This window comes from Rhinopithecus roxellana, chromosome 14, assembly GCF_007565055.1.
Source record: "Rhinopithecus roxellana isolate Shanxi Qingling chromosome 14, ASM756505v1, whole genome shotgun sequence".
In the NCBI taxonomy this organism is placed as follows: domain Eukaryota; kingdom Metazoa; phylum Chordata; class Mammalia; order Primates; family Cercopithecidae; genus Rhinopithecus; species Rhinopithecus roxellana.
The window spans coordinates 86,294,840-86,317,061 of record NC_044562.1 but is presented as its reverse complement, the minus strand read 5'-3'; the positions used below and the strand labels follow the sequence as shown (position 1 = coordinate 86,317,061).

The following is a 22,222-nucleotide window of genomic DNA, read 5'->3' as shown; positions in this document are numbered from 1 at the left end:
AGCCATTTTTCCGGATCTCACCTTTCTGGACCAAATTAATTTTTTTTTTTTTTTTTTTTGAGACAGAGTCTTGCTCTGTTGCCCAACCTGGAGTACACTGGCATGTTCTCGGCTCCCTGCAACCTCCACCTCACAGGTTCAAAAGATTCTCCTGTCTCAGCCTCCTGAGTGGCTGGGATTACAAGTGCCTGCCACAATACCTGGATAATTTTTGTATTTTTAGTAGAGATGGGGTTTCACCATGTTGGTCAGGCTGGTCTTGAACTCCCGACCTCAAGTGATCTGCCTGCATGGGCCTCCCAAATTGCTGGGATTACAGGTGTGAGCCACCGTGCCCAGTCTGGAGCATATGAATTCTTAAGCTTATCTGTCATGTCTATGACATTTTATTTATGTCTGTACCACATCCCTTGGAAAATTGATTATGTCATTTTAGTTGTTGCCAACTATTTTACGGGTGTGATTCTTGTATCCTAAATAAATTCCAAGTTATTTGAGGACAAGGGTGAGATCTTGCAAATTCCCTGCTTTCCTCACACCATCTGGCATAGTTCTAAACATGTAATAGATATTCCATTGATAATTATATTTTGAGAACTTTATTTACAACTTTGCTATATGACTTAATATGTGTCAGACCACTGTGTCATCCTTCTCACAAATATTTGTAGGAAGATTTTATAGGGATGGTGATCATAAATACAGAGGAATAGAAAACTAATGGGGGGACTTGGGGTGTCAGTAACAAGCTGATTGTATAACCTTGGGAAACATGAACTTTGCCCTGACTTGCCAATCAACCACTCTCCCTGTGACTCTTGTTGACTATTCTCATCACTGCTCCATCTTTTGTCCTTAGCAAACTGTGAACCTCATTGTCTACACCAAGTTTCTTCCCTTATTATTGTGGACAGCTCTGTTCATTTGTCTTATTTTCATCAGCGTTGGAGGTACCTTTTTCTCCGTGGAACAGGCTTCATATTTCTTTCTTTCTTCCTTTCTTCCTTCCTTCCTTCCTTCCTTCCTTCCTTCCTTCCTTCCTTCCTTTCTTCCTTCCTTCCTCTCTTTCCTTCCTTCTTTTCTTTTCTTTTCTTTTCTCCTTTCCTTTCCTTTCCTTTCCTTTCCTTTCCTTTCCTTTCCTTTCCTTTCCTTTCCTTTCCTTTCCTTTCCTTTCCTTTCCTTCCTTTCCTTTTCCTTTCCTTTCCTTTCCTGTCCTTTCCTTTCCTTTCCTTTCCTTTCCTTTCCTTTCCTTTCCTTTCCTTTCCTTTCCTTTCCTTTCCTTTCCTTTCCTTTCCTTTCCTTCCTTTCCTTTCCTTTCCTTTCCTTCCTTTCCTTTCCTTTCCTTTCCTTTCCTTTCCCTTTTCCTTTCCTTTCCTTCCTTTCCTTTCCTTTCCTTTCCTTTCCTTTCCTTTCCTTCTTCCTTTCCTTTCCTTTCCTTTCCTTTCCTTTCCTTTCCTTTCCTTTCCTTTCCTTTCCTTTCCTTTCCTTTCCTTTCCTTTCTTACAGAGTTTTGCTCTTGTTTCCCAGGCTGGAGTGCAATGGCGCAATCTTGGCTCACCACAACCTCCACCTCCTGGGTTCAAGCAATTCTCCTGTCTCAGTCTCCCAAATAGCTGGGACTACAGGCACATGCTGCTCTTGAACTCCTGACTTCAGGTGACCCACCCACGTTGGTCTCCCAAAGTGCTGGGATTGCTGGCTTGAGCCATGGTGCCCAGCCTCCCAAATTTCATCAGTGGGTTAGAAAGCCCACCTCCTCTATGGCCTGGACTTTCAAATATGCTAATTCTCTGCAATTGTCACTAAAAAATAGGAACTTTTGTCATTGTACATATGGCTATAAAACCTCTGTTTAGTTTACTCATGTATTTTGTCCATTATCTGTGTGATCCAGCAGGATGTGATCCAAATAATAGTTGATCATAGATTGTAAACTGTGAGAGGGTGCAATGTTGTATTTTTTTAATGTGCCTAGGGCAGCTCCTGGCTGGCAAAGGTATTTCAAAATGATTACTAAATGGTGCCTTTAGAAAAGGCCATGAACTTAAAAACCCATCTCTGACTTCTCACTGTTATGCTAATGACAGAACTAGATAGAAAGAAAGTATGAGTAGCTCTGATCTTAGTTAAGCCCCATTCCTGATTAGCAGTGTGACCTTGTGCTAATTATCTAACCTCTCTAAACTCACTTTTAGAAGGAAAATGTGGATAATAATAGTACCTAACTCATAGTATTGTTGTGAGGATTAAGTGAGATAACACATGTAAAGTGCCTAGAAAAATTCATAGCTATCACTTTTGTAGTTGTTTTCATTATTTCTTAAGATAAAAGACAAGCTGGGTGCGGTGGTTCATGTCTGTTATCCCAACACTTTGGGAGGCTGAGGCGGGCAGATCACTTGAGGTCAGGAGTTCGAGACCAGTATGGCCAACATGGTGAAACCCCGTCTCTACTAAAAATACAAAAATTAGCCGGGCATGGTGGTGGGTGCCTGTAATCCCAGCTACTTGGGAGGCTGAGGCAGGAGAATCGCTTGAACCCGGGAGGCAGAGGTTGCAGTGAGCCAGGATAGCACCACTGCACTCCAGCCTGGGTGACAAAGCGAGACTCTATCTCAAAAAAAAAAAAAAAAAGATAAAAGACAGCTGAGTAATAAATGAATAAACCAGTAGCTTCTCAGTATAGCTGTTGGATTAAATGGGATCTGTGAGGTCTCTAATATCAGCAGAAGCCTGAACCTTTCAGTCAATTCAGTTGGGTGGCTATTATCCTGAGCCATCCCCTTTTTCTGTCCTGTGTCCCTTTCCTAGGACGGAAAATATCCACGAAAGTGATAAAAATGAATGGCTGTTTTGTAGGAGGGGAGAGAAAGAGCAAGAAAGTTGCTACCTCAGGCTCCTTGGTTCTGCTTTGGTTTATAACAGCCCAGTTGGCTGAAGTGGGACAAGGGTTCCCAGCATGGCATCTCCCTTTAAGCTGCCAAAGAGTATTGATTGCTAAAAGGCAATCAATTTTTGTTTGGTTTGTGGGAGGGAACACAGTCTGCAAGGTCACTGAAATTTTATTGTCGGAATGTTTCAAACCAATGTCAATGTGGAGGCAGAGTTCACAAAGAACACAACATTGAATCAAAAAGAAAACCAGACAGAGCAGCATCTTGAGTGCTTTTCTTCTGACCTTCTCTTTTTGGGCCTGACAACTCTTTGCATTTTAATAATTTACCTCTCAAGTCAAAGGCAGTGGTAGGCCTGCCGACGGAAGACTTGACTTAGTGTGTGGACTTTGAGAAATCATCTGAAAAGAGACACGGAGGACGGAGGCAGTGGGCCTTTAGCTGTTCCTTCCTACAATCTGTTTTGCTTTTGTGAAAAGTTGGAGGGGCAGCTCTTTTGAGTCTTCATGCAGAACCGCCTGGATTTTCATGTGGTCTTGCAGGTAAGTGGACAGAATGAGTTGGTGTTGTCATTCCTGGACGTCTCAGCTTTGTCACTGCCGCCTCCTGGGGCTACTTGTGCTCTCAGTGTAGCAAAAAGAACACAGTGCAGAGAAAAAGCTGACCACAGTAAGAACAGCATAGGAATTTATAAACTGGATGGAGAATATTGCCCAATTCAACAAGGTGAAACCAGTTTCTTTCATAAAATCACATCATTGTAGAGAAAGAGAAATGGGAATGTCTTACTACTTTGTCAACACCAAACAAAACACTATTAGCCACTGTGCAAGTTTAATTCTGAAGACAGAGATGTTTCTCAGAGTAAGCCTGGGATCTTTTCACCCATTTGGTACGACACCATTTGTTCCTGAATGAAAGACTAGAGAACACAGTTTCTCTGAGTCTCTTTTTCTCTTCTCTGACCTTGATAATTTCACATCTCTGGGACTATATGATGAAAAGTTCTACTTGCCCAAGCACAGCCTTCTATGAAAGACTTTGAAATGGCCTGTCAGCCTGTAGTCCTGGTAATGTTGGCTCACCTTACCCAGCTGAGGAGCCTCTGGTGTACAGGAAGATAGGGTGCCATACAGCTGAAGAAAAGGTACTAGTGAGATGCTTAATAAAATCCAGAGACAGTTCATTGCTAGTGAAGTAACAGGGTTGTTTGAGTTATTTTGTCTAAAAGAAAATGGATCAAAGAGAACAATGTGACTCAATCTTCACCTCCTTGTTCAAATCCAGTAATTTGCAGTGTAAATTGAGTCAACTGGATCAGCAATTCCCACACCACAATAATATACTGAACATTTTGCTGAACACTTTCTGAGTTTTTACTATGTTCTGGGAACTGTTCTAAACAACTTACAGGTAACATTTCATTTAATCCTCACAGTTTTCTGAGATACCTATTGGTATAATACCTATTTGACAGATTTAAAAAATGAGGCTCAGAGAGTCTCAAGCTGATCTTTGCAAGTTTACACAGCTAGTAAATGGCAAAGAAAGAATTAACTTACTCTGTAGGTTTAAAATCCTAAAGCATAATTTGTTTCCTTCAATATTTACAGAAATTTTAATAATCTTTAATAATCATTGCGAAGATGGATACTATTGCGTAAATAATTGTTTTTTTTTTTTTTTTTTTTTTTTTGAGACAGAGTCTCGCTCTGTCACCCAGACTGGAGTGCAGTGGCATAATCTTGGCTCTCTGCAACCTCTGTCTCCCGGGTAAAGTGATTCTCGTGCCTCAGCCTCCCAAGTAGCTGGAATGCTACTACACCCGGCTAATTTTGTATTTTTAGTGGAGATGGGGTCTCACCAGGCTGGTCTGAAACTTCTGGCCTCAAGTGATCCTCCTACCTTGGCCTCCCAAAGTGCTGGGATTATACGTATGAGCCACTGCACCCGGCCTAAATAAAAGCAGTCTTTTAAAAAGAGAATCATTTCCTTCATCAGCTCCACATAACCTTCTTAAAAGTGATCGTAATTCTTCTTTCTCCATCACACTTCCCTATCCAACATTTTCAACACCAGCCTGAGAAGGGAGGATTGGGCAGTGGAGAGGGGCGGGGAGGGATGTATGGGGGGGTAGGTAGGCAGTGTTCCAGATCCTTCTTCCAGGGCATTCTCCATCTAGTTTCTCCTGGGATAGCGAGAGCCTGTAATCCAGGCTCAAGAGTGGGCAAAATGAACCATATGCTCTGAGGAGGGGAGAACCTCTCTTCACCATACTCTTCCCCCTACTCCAGCACACACAGGCATAGAAAAGTCAAGCATTGTTGGTGAGCAGGGATTTTCTTTTTTTCTTTTTTTGAATTGAGACAGAGTTTCACTCTTGGTGCCCAGGCTGGAGTGCAATGGTGTGATCTTAGCTCACTGCAACCTCTGCCTCCTGGGTTCAAGAGATTCTCCCAAGTAGCTGGGATTACAGTCACCCACCACCACGCCTGGCTAATTTTTTGTATTTTTAGTAGAGACGGGGTTTCACTAGGTTGACCAGACTGTTCTCGAACTCCTGACCTTAGGTGATCCACCCGCCTCAGCTCCCAAAGTGCTAGAGTTACAGGCATGAACCCCCGCACCTGGCTGAGCAGGGATTTTCTAAATGATGGTGCTAAGCCTAGAGGATTGAGATAAATGAATAGAAAGCTGGGAAGACAAAAATATTTCATTCTTCTTGAAGTGGGGAAAGGGAGCGGGAAAAACAAAGTAGCTAGCATGCAATTGTGTTTCAAATGTATTACGGTAAATCTTTGCTGGTACTCAAGGCAGCTCACCTATACAAGGGAGAGGAAGTCCGAGGTTTGTTTTTATTCATATATTTTCAGCTTCACTGTAGATACTGTTGTGTATGGTAATTCCTAGGCAGAATGTGGAGCTTCTCTGGGCGGTTTAGTTGGCATTTATAACAGGACTTGGATTAAAAGTCTTTCTTCTCAAAAACTGGTTCAGTGATTGAGGCTGAAAGGAGCCCTGCTTTGAAACTCTCTCCTAAAAAACCTAAGACAATCACAGCAGCCTTACTTTCCTTATTGTCATGGGTCTGCTGTGAACCATCACAAGTTTAGCCCACAGGACACTCTCAGAGACCCCCCACTCCACCCAAGGTGGGAAGTCACACCAGTCCATGGACCACAGAAGACCCCTCGTGAGATTCCCAGCAAGTGTCAGTATTAGAGATATTACTGTGCTTATAGGACCCCAGAGCAGAGTTTATGGGGTCTTGTGTTTGAAAGCAACAGTACATACACCATTTCCTTTCCTGTGATGTTCCTCTTTTCCTCACGCTCCCCTTGTAGGTTAATTGAAAACCTGGTGCTTTTTGACTTCTAAAAGGCTGAAATTGGAAGAGTAAATAAAATGATAAGGAGAAGAAAAGGCAAGTTGATCAGCTGAGTGGCCTCAATATCATCTCGTTATGAATTTCTGTAAGCAATGCTTCTGAATTGTCAATTTTATCAGCCAAATGTAATTTTTTGTGTGTCTGTGTGTGATAGAATAAGTATTGCACATCTCAGCCAGCCTATGCCTTTCATTCTTCTCCTCAATTCCCAAACGACTTTGAAGAAGGGAAATCAATAAATCAATTGGTACTTTGTCCAATACCCATTTCAATGACATCACAGCACCATTTGCTAAAGATTGGACATCAGTTACGGAAAAAGACTGAGACACTTTCATTTGATAATGTATCTCTGCCTTTGTGAACAAGAATATGAAAAGGAATAGTGAATTGACCTTGTAAATAGTAAATTTTGGGTTGATCCTATGAAAAAACAAAAAGGGGATAATTATAGAAAGGATGATAAAATATCATTTATATCCCAGGATGTATGATAAAGTCAGTGGTATATTTTGGGCTTATCCTTTAATATTTCATTCAAAAAAATTTCCCTACTTTTGCCAAATCAATTTTTTATTAGATTTTTTTCAAATCTTATTTTAGAAATTCCTGCCCGTTGGTTCTTAAAAATGACACCAAAATCTAACACTTAAAATCTATAAACAAACACTTAAATTAAAGACTAAGTTAGGTCTGGTTTTTGGAGAAAAAATACACAACTTGGAAGAATGCTTTTATAATACCAACAATCCCACCTTTTTCATTCTTTTGTTTGTATATTCGTTCATTTATCCACATATTTGCATGTGGCCAATATTCTTTGTTTTGCTTGGAGACAGGATCTCACTCTATCCCCTAGACTGGAGTGCAGTGGCACAATCTAATTGCAACCTCCCTCTTCAAGCGATTCTTCTGCCACAACCTCCTGAGTTGCTGGGATTGCAGGTGCCCCACACCATGCCTGGTTAATTTTTGTATTTTTGACAGAGACAGAGATGGGGTTTCACCATGTTGGCCAGCTTGTCTTGAACTCCTGGCCTCAAGTGATCCACCTGCCTTGGCCTCCCAAAGTGCAGGGATTATAGGCGTGAGCCACTGTGCCCGGTCTCATATATCCAACATTATTAAACAGGGATAAAACAATAAAACTGGCCAGGTCTGGCGGCTCATGCCTCTAATCCCAGCACTTTGGGAGGCTGAGACAGGTGGATCACCTGAGGTCAGGAGTTTGAGACCAGCCTGGCCAATATGGTGAAACTCCATCTCTACTAAAAATACAAAAAGGAGCTGGGCATGGTGGCAGGCATCTGCAGTCCCAGCTACTTGGGAGGCTGAGGCAGGAGAATCGCTTGAACCCGGGAGGCAGAGGTTGCAGTGAGCCAAGATAGCACCATTGCACTCCAGCCTGGGTGACAGAGTGACACTCTGTCTCAAACAAAAACAAAAACACACAAAAAAGCAATGAAACTATATTTTTCCAGTCTTTCCCCCAGATATGTCAATGTTATATGTAATGCCATTTCTAAGATTCAGCCTCCCTTGGAAGCAACTGTTACACTCTTTTAAAGATCTTCCAGATTTTGCTATCATTACAATAGTGTTAAAGGAGTATGCCTAACTAAGAAGGCCAAAATATGTGGGAACATAATCACAATGATAATGAGTGCTCTGTAGTCAAACTCACTGGACTGAGAGTAAGAAGAGGAGAGTTCCAGTCTCAGCTCAGTGCATGGGGCCTTTCTCACCTGGAGTGTGATTCCTTGCCTCTACTCAGTTCAAGCTCCTCACCAATAAACTTTAGGTTTCCTTCCAAGTTTGAAATTCTTTGTTTTTATGATTCTCTTTCAAGAGGCCTTGATGACTTGGCATTAGGAGAGTTGTTATGAGTTGTGGGTCCCCAGCCAAAGATGGATTTGTGTATAAGGAGAGCCTTCAGTCTTTTATCTGTGGGAGTGTTGACCAGGAAGTCTCTGGCCGTTCAGCACAGGTGTACTGCCACACTGGGTGCAGTTGAGGGTCTGCAGATTCACAGTCTAACTGGTTTCCCTTTGACCTTGGCTTAGTTTTGTTCTCTAAACATTAGTCATACCTTAAAATGAAAGCCTTTAAACCCTTATTAAGTCTATGGAGTCAGAAAAAGAGAGACTCTTTTGATGACATTACTGCAGCAAAACCGGCAAGTGTCTTCTGAGCGCCTATTTTGTGCTGGGATCACCTAAAACTCTTGGAAATAAGTGACTTGGAAAATACAGTGAGAAGGGATTATGCCACCTAAAATATTAAAAGGGATTAAAATTTGTGGAACTGAGACTAGTTCTAAACCACTGCTATACACATACATACACACAGGTACATATTTATATATGGCATATACATATATATGGGCAAACACATGTAATGGATATATTATATATGGATATGGGCAAAGGAGGTGATCTCACCCACAAATTTTTCAACAATATTTAGACCTAGAGAATATAATTAGTTCTCCCCCAACTTTGCTCTGCAACAACAGGGAATTAGGAGGGAGCTTGGCCCTGTGTTCCCTTCTCTGCTCATGGCGCCTTATCTGGAGGGCAGGTGAGGAGTCCTCCCGCGCTCTGCTGGGAGTCCCGGCCGTTGGCAGCAGGGCCCACCAGAGGCCAGAACACAAGCCGGCCTGGCGCCCGCGGCGGCTCCCCCTACCGGGAGTCCGGAGCAGCGCCGATGGCTTGGTCCCGGGTGGCACAACCGCTTCCCAGCCGCCCGCTCCACGGAGGCCCTGCGGGAGGGATCAGCAAGCTGCAGCCCGCCTGGGCTGACCGCGCAGAGCGGAAGCGCTCCGCGCGGGTAACAAGCATTTTCCAGCACAGGCAATTAGTTGCAAATAAACATCTGAAACGCCGGTTCTGTAAACCGAGTGCCCAACGCACGCCTCTAAACGGGCGGGGCCGTGGGGGTAGTAGGGGTGAGAATGATAGGAAAGATGCTGGGCCTGGGAAGGAGCCAGGGGTAGGGGTGGGGGCAGGGAGGCGCCCCATCAAGCGCTCCCCGAGTTCAGAGGCACTTAGGTTACCAATGGATCAGGGCTGATCTCAGGAGAGGTAAACGACCATCCTTGGAACACGGAGCCCTTCTTCCCTGCCTGGTATCTGCGCGTGCTTTGGGTAGTTCGCACAACCCACCCCAGCTCCGGATGCCCTGGGATACCCGGACCCGGGAGAGAGAGCGTCAGCGGGGCGCAGCTACTTTGCACTCGCCGATTCTGACACAACAGATAGTTAATTGGGGCCTTCGAAATCAAGGACTAAGGTGAGCAGAGGATTCCCCCAGCCCCTGGCTCTAGACTTTGGGACCTCCCTCCCGCGTCTTGGGTCAGAGCAGCGTCCGCAGCAAACTCCTTTGGGGTGAAAGACGCGGGTGCGAATTAGTTTCAAAGTGGAAGGTTGCTTACACGTGAGCGGGGTCGCCAGCTCTTTGAAGGGCGCACGTGCGGAGGCTCCGGCAAGGATGCAGTTCCGTGCGCGTGTTAGCGCAATGCGCACTCCGCTGGGCCCAAACAGTAATCAGTTCTGCCAAGTGGGTGCTGTCCGGGTTCCCACTGGTGTGGTGGCTAAGTCGGGAGCAGAATAATGGAGCGCATTACCTGGGAAGCCAAATTTGCAAAGCTTAACCCAGTCCTCCTCGGGGGCACTTCCTGTAGAATAAGCCGTTGGTGTATAGCAGCCATACACTTAACAAAGATGTGGGCATAAAAAATGATAGAAAATAATGGGGTGAAGGTTTGACCCGCCACCAGGCTTCTTTTCCTCGCCTGTTCCGCAGGCCGAGGTCAGTTTTGAATCAAGTGCAATACGCAGTGGGTGTCACCCGACCCTCTCCTGGCTCTGCTGAGGTCGTGATCCCTCTGACCCAAGCAGAAACCCTCCAGCTTCGGAGCAGCTTGGGACCTCCGTGCCCCAAGTTGGCATCCCCAGACCAAGCTCCAGGGAGTCGGAGGTAAAGGAAGGCCGACGCTCAGAGCGTCCCCAGCGTCTTCCTGGGGATCCTCCGGCAGGGGCTGCGACCTGTGTGCGGAAGAGTCGTCTCAGCCCTTTCCAGTATGGGGCTCTCAGGCATCAAGATTCCACGGGAGACTGTGACGACCTTCTCCAGCTGCCCACTCTTTCTTGCCCAACTGGGCTGAACCCGATCACAGAGACTGGTGTCTTCCCAGCCACACACTCCTGATTCCCAGCCGGGTGACCAGACCGGTCTAGAGAGTAAAGGAAGGGGGTAAAGGGGAGAGGAGGAAGGGATTCGTTTCCTGCCTGCTTTCTTCTTATCTCCGCGTTCTCAGAAGTTGGGCTGTTACAAAGAAAAACTTTCTAAGCTACCTCCCCATTTTTGTGGAAGGTGTTGTACACATCTCCCCTCCCCCCAAATACACATACCTTTCTCTACCCCCTGCTCCTCCCACTTTCCGGGAAAGTGTAATAGGTGTGAACATCGACTAAGCCCAGTGTCTGCAGCACTGCAACAAGCTAAATGTGGGAAGGGGTTTCGCTAGTGTTTATTTCTGAAGTTGCTGATGTACTCGTGGCAAGGGAACTCGGCTTGTTGGCGAGTACGAAGCCGAGCCCGGGGCGCCTAGGCTGTGAACACCTCGTGCGAACTTGGTCCGGCCTCTAGGTCCCTGGCCTCCGGCCCTTAGGCTCTGCCGGGGGCCAGGATCAGGTTCCTGAGAAAACAGAAGAGTCAAACAAGTGATCTCGCTACTTTACCCTCCCTGCCCAACCTCCCCCCGCCCCCGCCGCCCCACCCCCACCCCCCGCCACCACCACCACTTTTCTTTTCTTCTTTTCTTTTTTGGTTGATGGTCTGTCTGTACTGGGCGGGTATCCCAGAGCTGAGGTGCAGGAGTAATCAGTGATGCCGGGGCTGGCTCTCCTAAACTTAGGAACCGCCGGGGGGCGGAGGAGAGTCGAAGGGGCATCCACTTATTTGGAGCAAGGACGCAGTTTACTTCCCGCAGACTACGGGCGGGAAGACCTCGGAGCTGAGGGCTTCTTGGGATGGCTCTTTGAGCAGGTAATTCTGCGGCGAAATCGAGAGCGGGTGACTGACACGCTTGGTGACGACGGCCAGGCGGGGCAGCACCCTTTCCGGTTATCAAGATGATTAAGCTTCCGGCCTTGCCTGTAGTGGGATCTCCCCTCCTCCTTCACCCACCCTTCCTCCGGGATTAGGGGGTGCTCTTTTCAAGGAGAGACTGGAGACTCGAGATGTGGGCCCTTCCTCGCCTCTGCGCGGCCTTTCCTCGGAGCCGGGCTGGGGAACCCGGTGAGGCACGCAGACCAGTCCCTTCGCGACGCCCGCCTCGCGGAATCGGGTTCACCGGCCCGGTTCCTCACGGTCCCCTGGGTCGTCTCCCCCAGCAACCACTTGTCTGAAACTTACCAGATTCCAACCTTAAGGCAGGAAAAAAAGTGTTTCATATACAAACCGATCAGGGTATTTGCAGATAATTGCGAATGTCAAATACTCGGGCGTGATGACAAAGTGCAGAGATTGCCAGGGCCTGAGCTCGGCCTGAGGGGCGGGGGCTGCTGGCGGGGCTCCAGGGCCACCTCAGGCCTGCCCAGAGGCGGGCCTGCGAGGGGGTAGGGCAGTCAGCCGCAACTGCCAACAGCCCATTTAACGAAGACGGCTGCTTCTTCTACCCCTCCGCTGTGGAGCTGATTCATAGATTCATTCACTTAGTCTGGAGCTCCACTCAGGGAGGAGGTGCGAGAGTGGATACTGCACCAGCCTAGGTCTCTCCCCGTCACTGCCCGCCCCAGATGCACAAATACCTCACTGCAAGATGCCCCACAGGTGGGATTGCTGGGCCTCAGCTGGACGCCTAGGCCCAAAGCGAAGGCCCTGCCAGGAGGCGCTCCCGGGGTTAATGTCCTGTGGCAGAGTAGGAGCAACTTACAGGCCACTTTAGGACAAACAACTGCACCCTTCTTATACTGAGGATAGTCTTCAACAGAAATAAAGAGGGACATTAAAAAAAAAAAAAAAAAAGGAAGAGGAAGAAATGAAATACTGGACCCACCCACCCCAGTCCTCCTACCGGGTTGCAGGAAGCCATCTTGGTGCCACCAGAGCCTGGGTGCACACAGCCCACCAGAGCTGACCCTGCCAAGGTCTCAGTGACAGCGAAGGTGGCTGCTCTCAACAGCTTTCAGCAACTCCACCAAGACCCTACTGCAGGCACACTCAGAATGTTTCAAGTGCCTTGGATTCTTAAAAAAGAGAGAGAAAAGAAAGAAAAGAAAGAAAAGAAAGAAAGAAAGAAAGAAAGAAAGAAAGAAAGAAAGAAAGAAAGAAAGAAAGAAAGAAAGAAAGAAGAAAGAAAGAAAGGAAGGAAGGAAGGAAGAAAGAAAGGGAAGGAAGGAAGAGAGGGTGGAGTGTGGAGGGTGGTGTTACACTTGTTAGATTCCACATCTACTGAAAACTGAGTGGATCAACTATAGGTGATACCATGATGTTGGTGGCAAGTCTGGCTTCCCAGGCCAGAATCGCAGGGGTTTCAGGGCCTGGATTCTGAGACCCAGAGAAGCAGTGGGAGGCGGGGACACTCCATTCTGTATTAGGTGGCATAAGCCGCAGTCACTGAGGCCCTGGCCCCGGGGTCCTCTGTCCTAGGCCAATGTGGTGGTGGTGAGGGGGCTGGTAAGGTTATACTGGGGTAGGGATGCTGAAAGACCTTGACCTGACTGCTCTCTCCTTTCTGAGAGCTAAAGAATGTGGTGGGAATTCTTCCGAAGCCGGAGGAAGGGAAGACTAGGGTGTGCTAGTGGGTGCAACTGGGCTGCAGAGGGAGGGAAGTCAAGCAGACTACAGACAGCCCTCTGTGCGCGTCTCTCTCCCCCGCCCTCAGCTCCCTTCCCCTTTCATTGAATGCCTGAAGTCAGAGCCTACCTAGAAACCCTTAAAATTTTACTCTCCACTTGTCCGAGGTTTCCAATGATGACAAACTTGAAAAACGCTTCGGCTGAAGCCCAGCACCTAAGGCTGAGAGTTGGGGGGAGGGGAGGCTGTTGGATAAAAGCTCCCTAGAAAAGAGAGTCTTGCCTCGCCCCTTTTTCGCCACGCAGAAACTGGCCGGTCTGGACAAGGGAGAGCGCCGAGCTAAGGCCTCGGGCTGGGGAGAGCTCCAGCAGCCTGAAAGCGGAATCCTCAGAAGTTAAACACCTGGCTCCTTAGCCACCCAGCCAACAGGAGCGCTTTGGGCGTCCCGCCCTTCAGGCCCGAATCAGGAAGGCCTGAGTCTGGCCGGGAGACCTGACTTGAGGTCTCTTGGGAGGAGCAGGGGCGCCAGTTCTGCAGGGGACTTGCCCAGGTTCAGTGAGGCTGATGTAGAAAACAACAGCTCTGTCCTCAGCCTGGGCGGCCAGCTGGGGCGGCACGTGTAAGATGTGATTCTATCTGACTTTCCAAATCCAAGTGCATTGATTGAGGCCCAAAGAGTTCACGGCGCATAACTGTCTTAATTAAACCTGTTATAAACAGACACATCACTTTTTGTTCTTGTAAATAGAGCTTGGGGAGATGGCACAGGGTCTGGCAAAACTTGGGGGACATTCTTTAAAAAGGAAAAGAGTACTGAGACACAGAAAAAGAATAAAAGTGGAGTTTCCACATCTTCAGAAAATAGCTCAACTGAAACCAAAATATGCCATAGCAGGGAGGTAATGGGAGACACTCTAAGTTCCCAGAGCAGCTCAGTGGAGGCTGGTAGCCCGGGATGGGACCAATAGTGGAAAATCAGGGAGCGGGAGAGACCACAGGTTGTTTAGGGGAGGTCAGGTGCCCATTGCTGAGGCTCTGAGCTACTCTACTTGGCCCTGCACTTTCCTTGCCAATCCTTGATCTTTCCCTGCCACTGATCTCAACTTCCTGGTACTGAGAGACAGCGCTGGGAGGACAAGTCCTCTCTCAACTTGGCCAGCTTGGGGACAAGAGCTGGTCACCAAGAGTTCAGAGATGGCAACAACTGGGGATGATGGGTGATCATAGGAGTCCAGCAGGGAGCAGATGGGAAGAAAAGTTGTATGTGATCCTCTGGGAAAGCAAAAAATGGGGAGTATGTATACCCACAGCTCAGATCCTGCTGCAGCTAAGTGCGGGCAAGAGCTGGGGAATGATCTTGAGAAGGGTCAGGTGCTCCAGTGCCCCAGCTCTTGGGTGTCCAGAAGAGGTTAGATGGGTGGTGGCTCCGGGAAGAATGGGCGAGATGTCCTTCACTTGAAATGTGCAAAGGGCCAGGTCCGTCTCCAAGTAACTCTGGGTTTCCGGAAGTTACCTGGCAGGGGCAACCCTCAGCGGACGTTGGGTCTTACAGCATAAAACCAAGTGAACTAAGGGAAGCCCATTAATTTTCTAGCTAAAAGTGGAAAGGAAAAGTTGTCTATAATATGTAAATACAGGAGATAAGAGTGCACAGATTTGGGTGGGTTCCTGGTAACTTATGGAGCCGGCTTTTCCCTGGTCTTGGTTTGCAAACTTTAATTCCCATGTATTTTCCTTTACTATTTAGCGTATGACTCTAACAATAATCTGATTCAGAAATACTCTTGATTTCGTTAGGCTAACATTGATAAGGAATTTAAGTTCAGGTAAATTTTAGCACAACACTTTTCTAAAAAGTACCTTTAAACGTGTTTTTAACTTCCACACAACAAAAACGAAAAGAGTATATATCACTATGGTTGGAGAGGAACATTCTTAGATTGCCTTATATTTCAGAGATGTTGTATAGGTGCCAGCAACTCCGCAGACACTAACAAATGGGTTATTTGCAGTTATTGTTCATGAAAGGTCTTTTATATTTTTAAATTACAGCATGGTTCCCAGGTGGAAAAATTCCTTACAATTAAGAACTGTTTTTCAAGAAGATTGGAAAACCAAAACAAAAATTTCAATGTTTTATTATATAGAAGTCTTTACTAAAAACAACGGATATTGAGTTGAAGTCAGAATGTAATGAAAGTTAATTAAAATGCAAACTATTAGGGAAACACTGCAGATGTCTTTCTGTCATATCCAACGGGACAATCTTTAGAAACTCCACCCTCCCTTATATTATATTTGTATTGTGAGACTTGAATGGTTGTCAACAGTTTTCTGTTGACAGAAATAACAACAGTTCACCTTTGAAAACTCTTCACTCAAAGCTACAATGATGATTGCTCTCGAGACGAAGGACTTCTGAAACAAATAACTTTCACACATCCACACTCACACTTGCACATCCCAAACGCACACGCAATTGCCGGTTTTTGAAAACGTTGCCTCTAAATGAAAGAGAGAGAGAGAGAGAGAGAGAGACTGAGAAAGTCGAACTCGGGCATAGGTAACCAACAAACCAAATTACTAGGCTTTATTGATACTAAAAGGAAAAGTTCCCCTCGTAAAATTTCTCTGAGCTTATTAGTTATTTAAATCAGCCCCAGGGCTGGACGCGCGACGCCGCAGGCACCTTCTGTCTGCTCCTGGAGGTGAGCAGCCAGCGTCCCCACGCCGACCCACAGCCCCTCGCTCGGTCCTGGGCACCTGGGGCGAAGGCGGGCGCAGCGAGCCGAGGTGAGCCACTGGGCAGGGGCGCAGGGCCCGGCACGCCGGGAGAGAGCTCCGCGTGGCCTAGGGTAGGACACTGGGCACCAGACTTTGGAAAGAAACAGGTCCCAGCCAATAATAAGGGAGTAGGCGAGTAGACCACGCGGCCGCAGGGCGCCGGAGCTCAGCCGGCCCGCTGCGTGGCTCCCCAGACCCCGGCCCGCTGGGCACCGGCCCCTGCGACCCGGCCGGAGCGCTGGTGTTCGCGCCGAGTCGGGCGCGGGGCAGCTCAGACCTCCAGGTTTCGCTAATGTTTTGTGTGGATCCGGGAGCTTTGCAATTGGGTGGGCACCAGGTGAATTTACACCTTTCTGGATAGCTGTCTCAATAGTTGACAAGTCCCTCTGTGTGTGTGTGTGTGTGTGTGTGTGTGTGTGTGTGTGTATGTGTGTGTGCGCGCGGGCGTGCGATTGGTGGTGGGGGTGTGTATGAACGCCTGAATTTATTGAAAATAAACCCCAACCTGCCCACTGAAGTCCTCTAAGCCCGACTCGGGGTTCCCAAGTCCAGATGTGGCGCCGGGACCGCGCGAGGTGATGCCTTGTTCCTCTGGGCTTGGCTGTAGGGCGGGAGGGAAGGCACCACGGGTGGGGGAGCACTAAGCCCGAGTCACAGCCGTCACAGCCACCTGGGCCTTTCCCGGAGGCCAAGGTCTTGACTGACTGAAAGGGTGTCCGAGGGGATTCGTGATACCGAGAAAACAGGCGAAGCGCCAGCTCGGGAAGCCCTCTAAGTTGGCCCCCACTCCGTACGAGTTTGGGCCGGCGGATACACTGCCCCCCCCTCGTCCCTCGTAGGTTTCTGGGACCTTGGGTCCGGCAGCGGGCTCTTTCGCCCTCTCCGCTTGGTTCAAGACCCGCGTGGGCCCACAGCCGCAAAGCGTTCGGGAGGCAACTGCGGTTTGGGCCCCCTTGCACCCGGCTACCTGAGCTTGCCCGCCCCTATGAGAGGTGGGAGCTGATTTCTGGACGCTGGCCCGCCTGCCTGAAATTTGGGATGCGGACGGGGTGCTATGGGTTGGGCTTTCCAGGTGTGCTTTTCATTTCAAGGGGTTGGGGCAAACTGTTCGTATTTTGCACGCGCCAGAGCGTTTTTGTGTTGAGTGGCCGGGTGGTACCCTGGGCCAGGGACCTGCCCATCCCCCGCCACATCCTTAACCCGTGGACTGTAGGCGACGCGGAAGGGTTGGCTCCAGGACGCGACGGGCAGAGCCGGCGCCGAAGGTTTCGGCCTCAGCCCACGCGGTGGCGCTGTCGGGAGAGGACGCCGGGGCTCGGGGCCGGGACCCCGGCAGTGACCCGGGCTCGAGGGTGGCGGGACCTTGACGCCAAGCCGAGGCATCGGGGCTCTTAGCAGCCACCTTGGGCCTGAGATCCTCTGCCTCATTCGGTGTTTCCCTAAGGAAAACGCAGCGGGTCGGGAGCGCCACACCGGGCCCCAACCCCAACAGCTCCGAGGTGGGGGCGGGACGCAGCGGCGGCTCCTTGGGCGCTTCCTTTTCTTCCCCCACCCTTGCCTTGTTGCCCCGGTTTACAGTCGATTTCTACAAGTAAACTAGATTAGCAGGGCAGTCATTCGCTCGCAGCGCGGTTGCAGAAGGGGACCCACCTATTACACTCCGGGCTCTGCAAAACAATAAAGGGCGCCCCGGGGGGCGTTGCCCGGTGTGGCTATGTTGGTGCTCCAGGCCGCAGGACCCTCCGTCCTGCCCGGTCCCCCTGCCCGCAGCCGCCGAAGGGATACCAGATCTCCCACCAACGACTCCCCCAGCTCTGAAACCTATTTCCTCGCTTTCTTCCCCCAGGGCAGGCAGCGCCCACACCCGAGGCCCATCTCCTACCCCGGGGAGCCCAGTGCAGAAAGCTCTCCGTCCTCGCCCGAGGCAGCTCCTGGGCCGACCTTGGCACCTCCCTTCCCGCCCACCCAGCCCCTGCACGGTCGGCCCCACTAGCCCCAGACCCTCGGGCCTCTGGGGTGCTAGGCTCATCGCCTAGCGCGGATTGTTGCCCACCATCCTTCCCCATCAGTCGTCCCGGTGAGGCGTATCTCTCTGCTCGGGCCGCAGAGGCTCATTCGTTTGGGGCCGGGAGGAGGACCTCCACCGTCTCTACCTCCGGCGGTCGACGGCTTCCTCCCCTCTCCTCCCCCGCCCAGGCCCCCTGAGCCGCCGGGGGAGCCAGGAGTCATCTATCTTTGCCTGGCGCGGGTTGGGATTTGTCCGGCTCTGATGCCAGCGAGGAAGGCGTGCGGATAACGAAGTAAGTGTCCCCCGCCCTGCGCTCGGGTCAGTCCCCAGACGCCCGGAGCACTCTGGGAAAGGGCTCAAGCCCACCCTGGGCGAAGCGTCCTCCAAGGCGCATCCCCCATTGGGGTATTCTGGCCCCTGGCTCTTGTCTTCTTGGCGCATCCGATTTCCAATCTAAGCCCCTCGCGGTTATGCCGTCCGAGAAAGTGTTGGTCGCCAACTCCCCACGGACAGTCCGCGGCGGAAATTGGCTTCAGAGCTGGCGTGGGCTTCATTTGAAAGAAATGATTCCCTCCCGCCCTCCTCCCGCCCCCAGCAGGGCAAGCTCCGGAGGAAGAGGCAGGCCCGCTTGGGTTCCTAGAAGCCGTCGAAAGCTTTTGACGCGGGCGATTCCCATAGTTTTCCCTGCGTGTTCCAGGGTTGAGGGAAAACGCGGCACAACTTTCCAGGGCTCTTTAAGAGGCAGGATCTCTCTGCTTGGGTGACCGAACTTGAAAGCCTTGGAGCTTGGGGATGGATGCCGGGCCCTCGGAGCTCGGGATGGCCCAGGCAAGAGCCGAAGTCCCGCGCCTGGCACCCTGCACCCTCCACCCCGGCGACCAGGCCTACGCTGTCCGGAGTGGGCCTCTAGGAGGGAAGGTTGACCAGGGTGGAAAGCACGCACAACAAAAACTTGGTGTCGACAAAGAGAAATCAAGAAACATCATTAGACTGCAGGCCATAAAAGAAGGCCTGACAGAGAGAAAAGGAGAGAAGATGGAAATAAGAAAAACCATACACCTTTAACACCAGCATATAAAGATCTATTGATTTTTAAAATAACAAATCCGTGTTTGTGAAAGACAGGCGGCCTTTTACTAAATGACATAAGAAAAATTGGGGAGGTGTGAAGAAAAGGGGAAAAGTATGAGCAGATTCCCGACAAAAAAGTCAGTTAGAAGGAAACTGAGGGATAAAAATGTCCCCCAGATGTGAACTCCATGTTTTGAGCACGGAAGCAAACTATCTCCTAATGCACAAAATCGGTTTTAGATAAAAGTATTTTAAAAAATCAAACGTAAATAAAACAACTCTTTTCTTGTTATTTTGTTTTAAAAATGTTTGGAAATAAACCTTTTGAGGGATACAAAACGAAACCAAACAAATATTCTTGAATCATCATCAAATTTATTTATTTACTGTTTTAAACACTAGAAAATTCTAGAGAAGGTAAAAATATTATTTAAAATATATCTTATTGTCGAAATTAAATCTGCTGGAAATAATCGCTTCAGTTGAAATAAAGTCAACACAAAAATTGTGCAGTAAAAAGCGTATGTAATTTGAAACAGAAAAGGCCTTTATTAGAGACAAAACTCGAGAGGAAAAAAACCCACACCGGACATACATCACAAAACTTCCTAGAACTCTCCTTTAAATCGAAAGAAATTTGTAAAATGTGACATGAAATACAACTCTACAAACATTCAAAATACATTTCTGGTCATAATTAATCGTATTTGACATTTTCCTCTAAGTTTAATGCAACTTTAAATAATTTAGGTTTTTTCCTAACATGATAGATTTTTTTCAGTATCAGAAATGGACAAGAGGAAACTCCAATGAAGAGAAAAGCAATGGATATGAAAGGGTGCAGAATCTGAAAACAAACTAGTCACAATGTACATTTAATTGTACTTAAATGTGTATTTCATTTAAATAGTCCTTCTCAGGGGTTTAATAATTTAGAATCAATAGTTCCCTTCAAAACATAATAAAATATTTACACTTTATAAAATATTAACCGATTAACAATACAGCCGTGTTGTTTATAAGAGTGTAACTGAAGTCCTGCAAATCATGTTGTTGACACAAGCCTGTGAGGTTAGCGAAGTGATCCTTAGCAAAATGTAAATGAAGATCTTCAGACAGTGGTGTTTATAAAATAGCTCATTAATGACTTAGGATTGAATCGCTCCAACCATTCGCATCATCAGATATAATAATAGTGACGAATCAGACAGGAAAGATCCTGGCTAAACCATTTGCATTTTTTTCCAGAAGTACTCAACTCCTAATATCACCAATTCTTCTAAGTTCCTGGACATTGATCCGGAGGAGGATTCGCAGTTCAACATCAAGGTAAGGAAGGATACAGCATTGTTACCGTTGTTGAGATATTAGTAAGAAATAACGCCTCTCCCCATGTTGTAAACGGGCTAAGTTTGACAGTGGTAGTTGGCTTTTGCAACACCCCCTTCCCATTTCGACATATTACAGATTGAAGAAAAAGTTTGTTGCTCAAACTTACAGCTTGTTTCTTTGCAGCCCCAAACCTTTTAGCTACCACCACGGGTTGATTTACTAGACCCACTTTGCTCTCACCGACTTCGAACTGTGCATTTTCTCCCACCCGTTTGACTGGGGGTGGGATGCAGGAGGAGGATGGGGCTTGGTGAAGAAAACCAGGGAAAGGCAAACGCTGCCTAAAACTCCCAGGGTGGCTCCCCTAAGATTTGCTATCCTGCTTGTTTCTTTTCTCGGCCGGGATCCGACCGACTCCCGGGTCGCCTCGGACTTCTTTGGAACTTGGTGGGCGGCGTCTGGGTGCCGGGTTCGTGGTGATCTGGGCGCCGACACTTAGGCCGGGGGCAGGTTTCCTTCCTGGGACCCTCTCTCTTCCAGAGGCTCTCAAGCCTCTAAGCCCGCGCGCATGCCGCCTACCAAGGAGATGCGGCTAGTGGAAGGCGGTCTTGTCCCGGGCACAATCGGCGGACTCAGCTTTCCGCAGTCTGTGCACCCAGCCGGGATTTCCAGAACTGCTCCCGAGAGCGTTTCCCGAAACCGAACTTAGTTTGGCCCTCTGGCGCCGCCGTACAGTCAACGCTTCTTAAGGGGGATCGGTGGCTCTTGCTGCGGGAGCTGTGGGAGAGCCCTCGGGGTCTTGGGGATTAGGAGGGAGAGTCAACATGTGCGGGAGGGACAGGAGGCGCAACCAGTTGAGGGGGATTCTCTGGCCTCAGGGCCGGCGGGGATGCGTCCACATTTTCTCGCCTAAGGTCCTAGCGGCTAATGTCCGCCGACGCCCCTGGCATCTCGCGGGGGCAGCGGCCCTTGCCCACGTGCTTTTCCTTAAGGAGGCACTGCGCCCAAGCAGAATCGCAGGGACAAAAGCGCGGCCAGAGGCCAGCCTGCTCGGCTAGTGCCCGCGCCACCTTAAATGAGCACCGCGGCCGGAGTCGGGCTGCCGCGGCCGCGGCCGCGGGAGTCGGCAAAAGTTTGTGGCTGTGTTACGCCTTCGCGGGACCTGCTGGGGACGCTCCTGTGCGGCCTCCCCCAGGGCGGGGAGGCTGGGTCCTCACGGCACAGCTCTGCAGGCGCCAGCAGCCCTGGGCTCGAGCAGCTTGGGGTCCCCAGGAGCCCCAGTCCTGTAGCCCGAGGACAGGCAGCCCCACCGCCCTCGCCGCCACCGCGTCACGGGCTCCAGGCGGCCCGGTTTGCGCCGCTCGCGATGTCGCCGGAGCGGCGAGCGCTCCAGGGATGCCATCCAGGGATGCACCCTACTCTGCACCCACCACGCAACCCCCATTCCTGTGCCACCCACAGCCCGGCGGGCAGTGGCCGTGCTCCTGCCATTCGGGACACCCGGGCTATTGTTCCGGACTCGCGGCCGTGCCAGCTCTGAAGGAGAAGCGGCCTTCCCTGCGCGCGCGGCGGCACGAAGCGCGGCGGGCCGGGACGTTCGGCTCGGCGCGGAGGGGGAGCTCGCAGGCACCGGGAAAAGTTGCTCGGAGGGGCGGAGGCGGTGGGTGGTGGGCGGAGGCGGTGGGTGGGGGAGGCGATCGCCCTCCTATCTCCAAAGTCGAAAGTACTCCGCGCAGTTAACAGAGCTGGGAGCCGAGGCAGCCGCGGTCGCCTCTTGCGCGTCGGTCTGCGTCTCCGCCGGCAGACACGGCACCCAGCGACTGCCTTGTCGCCGCCGCCTCCGCGCCGGGACGAGTGCGCCTAGGGGCTGAGCGAGGCGACCGCGCCCTGGACCCGCCACAAGGAGGAGGACCAGACCCTGGGCCCCGGTGCCCGCCTGCGCCC

General features: G+C 49.7%; 1 protein-coding gene and 1 pseudogene across 2 annotated transcripts in view; one reads left to right on the top strand and one right to left on the bottom strand.

The window, feature by feature from the left end:
- The first annotated feature begins 9,320 nt into the window (after positions 1 to 9,320).
- Positions 9,321 to 22,222, top strand: part of SATB2 (SATB homeobox 2) — a 202,135-nt gene continuing 189,233 nt past the window's right edge. Inside the window, exons 1-2 of one of the 2 annotated variants that reach the window (XM_010373689.2) lie at positions 9,321 to 9,573; positions 20,195 to 20,275. The gene's annotated coding sequence lies outside the window, so the exon portion shown is untranslated. Of the gene's footprint in view, positions 9,574 to 15,603; positions 15,877 to 20,194; positions 20,276 to 22,222 lie in introns of those variants that run through there. The other variant, XM_010373697.2, reaches the window with a different exon arrangement.
- LOC104670468 lies at positions 9,543 to 10,750 on the bottom strand (annotated as a pseudogene).